The following is a 4552-nucleotide window of genomic DNA, read 5'->3' on the forward strand; positions in this document are numbered from 1 at the left end:
GCATTTAGGTAAACAAAGAATTGTTTGTGTGTTTATGACGGTAGTCGGTCGGTTTTGCAAACTAACTTCACACGTACGCTTACGCTCTATAGTTCAGTCGTTATCGAGCCAGCAACGAATTAAATAATGCAAACTAACTTCACACGTACGCTTACGCTCTATAGTTCAGTCGTTATCGAGCCAGCAACGAATTAACATCATGCATGCAAGACTATAGCGCAAAACCAAATATGCTCTACGAGAAATATTTTATGATTCTAAATGCCTTTGGTGCCATGCAATGCCTTTTATGTTCCAAGTATTTTAAGATAATAGGGAATATATCCTTAAAAGACAATTTGTTAATTTTTATTATAATATTAATTAATAATAAAAATTGTTTAATTTTAATTCCAATTTCTCACTGGGCTACTTTTTTTCGTGCTCACCAACACAGTGTGACCAGATCTAAAAAAGTGTTGCAGCTAAATCAGCATTAAAATATTGCTAAAAAATGCTAAAAAAAATATTAAAATGCCAAAAAATAATGCTAAATATAAAAACGTTTTTTACATAAAATGATCACTATAAAGCGTTAATTTTTTCAAAATTTTGTATTCAATGTTGCCTTAGAAATATATTTCATTAGAATAAAACAATGTCATGTAGTAATTCAACCATGTATTGTTGAGCCATGGCAAACAACAAAAAAACTATTTATTGAATAAAAAAGAATCATAAAGAGTCTTACAAACATAAAAGAAAAAGTGATCATTCAATTCAATATCACATTGGTTTGGACATACATACATATGTATGTATATGTATATTTATATAAAAAAATAACATAAACATTTAAATCGCTATTTAATAGCATTTCAGTACATTTTTAAATATCATTTGTTTACAAATGATACATTTTAATTATAAACTAAATACATTATCAAATGAATATTGTTCCTCAACTTCCGAAGAGTCGGTCGAAATATCATTATCATACATGTTTTTATCACATTTTTGTATGAGATCGTTCGTAATTTTAAAACTTTCGCAACATATATTTAACCTTTTCAATCCGCATCTGATGTAAAGAAGTGAATTCATAGTGTTCAATATCATTCTATTTCTAATTTTTGTTTTTATAAGGTTCATGGCACTGAAAACTCTTTCAACTTCTGCGTTACTAAATGGTAAAACTAGAAACTTCATAACAAAAGAAGACAATTCCTGGAACGGGGTTTCATTTAAAGCATTTTTATATTCGTATACACTTATCCAGACATTAAATTTTTGAGTTTTTGTTTGCCCATTCATACGTACTTAGCTTTTGCCATTGCTTTTCTAAAATAGTAATTTCGTTCACTGTGAAATCTTCCATTTGTTGTTCAAAATGTTCATGCAGTTTAAATTTTTTTCGTTTTTAAACTGTTTTCTACAGAAAACAAATTTGTATTTTTAAGATTTAGAAAATTTGCTGGCAATCGTTGTCTAAGCTGATATATTAACTGAGCTATAAACTTTCTACAAGTAACTCTTATTTCATTTTCTTCTTCAGAATTGATTACATCTTTCTTTGATTTTAAAAATTCTCCAAAGTTGTAATTAAAGTATGGTGTTGGAACAAAAAAATCTTCTAAACGCGAATTGAACGGATCAAAAGTGTCAGATTTTAAAACAATTTGGTAGGAAAGGTCTTTCAAAAGAACATATTGTTTTGATAGCCACAGAGTAGGATCAGCATTATTACTTTCAAACATTTTATTTACTTTTTGTACATCTGACAGCAAAAGTTTCAAAAATTTCAGATATAATAAATTTTTGTCAGTGTACAATTTTTTTAATATATTGGCTTGATGGCACGATTCTACCGTTGCGGCAATTTCAAAATGAGTTTTCAACTCTAGCCATTGACTTTCTTTACGATTTACAGCTGATTAAATTGACAACCATCTAGTGTCACAAGCTCTTACCAATTGTGATGGTTGCATGCCATCATTAATCGCAGCGTAAATGCTTTTATACAGCTTGTGTCTTAAAGTTGATTTGGAAAACCAATTGTAAGTTTCTGACACCAAATATCATTATTCATCAGGTAGCATTTTGGATGCTGAAGACACTGAAAGCCGAATGGAATGACAGATACAGGGAACTAGTATTATGTTTTTATTTTTTTCACATAGTTTTGCTATCACTCCACGGTTAACTCCAGTCATCACTCTGGCATTATCAGTTCCTAAGCCCACCATGTTTTGAATTTTTAGATTAAAATCCATAATAACTTTAAAAATGGCTTTGCATATTCCATTGGCTGACGCGTCATCAAGTGCACTTAGGTTTAAAAATGTGTTTACAATTTGTTTGGCAGACTTACTGTAATAACGTATTACTATACCCAAATATTTATCAGTTGTTATGTCTATAGATTCGTCTATAATCAGACTGAAAAAGTTGTCACTAATATCTTCAGCCAATAGGTGTTGAAAATGGGGAGCCAAAACTGACTTAATGAGGGCAGTACACTTTGTTCGACCCAATGTCATGCCAACGGCGACCTTGCTATCAATAAATATGTATTTTTGTAAACGGACTAAATGATCGGCTGACCTTATCGTAGTGTGTACCGCTACTTATAAAGCTTCTAATAATTCTGCTGCTTTTACTTTGGAATTGATGTTTAGTGGGTGAAAATCGAGTGTTTTTTGATTGTTTTTTGTGAAAGGCGATGCTGCTACAATGCTTAGAAGTTTTTCCATGAGTAAGCAGTCTACTTAGTTTTGATTTTAAAGTACAATGGCAGTATTTACACTTTACCTCCTGATCATTTAGCTCGACAATCCACTTGCATAGTCTCGGATCATTAAACCAGCTTTTTCTGGTTCTTTAGGTATATTTTCTGCAATATTTACGAGTATATGATTTTTAGTACATTTTTAACACACGAAATAAGTATTTATTTACCTTTTACTGGTGCTGGGCAGGCACGTGTTTTCTTCGGAGTCACTGCTAACTTCGTCAATATCTAAATCATTTGGGTCACTTCTTTTAAGATACCTATAAAAATCATTATGATTACTTAAATTTACACATAATTTCATTTTTTAGTTAACTACCAACCTTTCCATTGTCTATGTTAAACATATTGCTATTTTTTGTTTTATTAGAGATGAATGAAAACCCAGCTGTTATATTGAGCTGTGATGCCAGATTTTATTTTTTAATCACTACGCAAATGGTTGCCATGGTTATATGTATAAATGTGTAGTCAACTAAAAATTATCAGATTTTATTTATACAAAAAAGTAATATTTGAATACATTTGAAATTTTTTGGATAGAATAATGCTAAAAAATGCTAAACTAATAATCGCAAAAAGCTAAGAAAAATGCTAAATGCTAAATGAAAATTTTGCGGCTAAATACAAAAAAAAAGCTAAATTTAGCTGCAAAAATGCTAAAATGGTCACACTGCTTAGCACACTCTTTTGGCTTGATTGCTTTTTTGTTTGTTTTTTGCTTTTTACTTGCACGTACATAGTTTTGTATTGTATGTATTTGTCTTGTATTTTGGAAATTCACCGCAGATGTTTTGTTTGTTTTAATTGTTTCAATTTATAGTTTTAATGTGGCAATCTAATTTTGTATATAAATTAGAAAAACTATATGCAGCAAACCTTCTAATTATAAGATCACCACTGTATATATATTTCGGCAATTCACTGCACATTTGTTTTTGTTGCCGGAATTTTTCTGTTTTGTTTTATGTGTGCATTTATTGTGCTACTGAGAATTTGCTTTGTTTTGTTTACCGCACTTTTTTTAATTTTGTCGCCACAATTTGTGTATACACATTTATGCACTTTGACACTGTTTATATGTACATATGTATATGTATGTATTTAATTTTTTTTATTAATTATCCGATGTGCCTTTCAGTAAGGCTCGAAGGACCATGTTTAAACGGAGGCAAGAAAAATGCTCTATTTTATTTTAAATAAGTTAATTAAATTAACAAAGTTATTTTACATTTAATTACAAAATCTGTAAAATATCTAAATGTCAAACTCACGGCGAGCGGACGAAACGGTATCCGGATGATATTTTATTCAAAGTTGAGCATAGCGCGCAAGGTTGTTCCGATCGATGTAAATATAAGAAGGGTGTCGACGCGGCGCAGTGTAGAAGCGAAAATAAATCTGCTTTCTCCCTGTCTATCCTTTTTGATGAGTGAGTGTATAGATATGGTGAGTTGTGTTGGTGTCATCAGCTGTGGTGAATTAAGCTGTCTTATTAGGGTGCGCCTGTTATCCGAGTAGAGTGGGTGGATGCTTAACTCATTTAAACAGTGAGAAAATGAAAACCAAAGCTCAAATAAATATGACGAAAAAACATAAAAAAAATATAAATACTCGTTTATACATATAACTAAATACAAAAAAGTATGAAAAATAACACACAAAATCGCATGCCTGGTAGAATAACGGGAATAACAAAGAGAGGTGCAAAGGTTGCAGCTAAAATCATAAGCATAGACTTAGAAAACATTAAATAATGTAAACAAACTTGACTCATTTGGG

General features: G+C 30.7%; 1 long non-coding RNA gene across 2 annotated transcripts; it reads right to left on the bottom strand.

Annotated features, from left to right (window-relative positions):
- Positions 1-770: 770 nt before the first annotated feature.
- Positions 771-4251, bottom strand: LOC125779560 (uncharacterized). 2 transcript variants are annotated; one of them, XR_007423310.1, is made up of 4 exons: positions 4045-4251; positions 3094-3245; positions 2938-3030; positions 771-2872 (listed from the first exon to the last, which is right to left on the bottom strand). It is a non-coding gene; the product is annotated as an uncharacterized LOC125779560 (long non-coding RNA). The 2 variants fall into 2 exon arrangements; XR_007423311.1 differs by lacking the exon at positions 4045-4251 and adding an exon at positions 3510-3937.
- Between the last annotated feature and the right edge of the window lie 301 nt (positions 4252-4552).

This window comes from Bactrocera dorsalis, chromosome 6, assembly GCF_023373825.1.
Source record: "Bactrocera dorsalis isolate Fly_Bdor chromosome 6, ASM2337382v1, whole genome shotgun sequence".
NCBI lineage: Eukaryota > Metazoa > Arthropoda > Insecta > Diptera > Tephritidae > Bactrocera > Bactrocera dorsalis.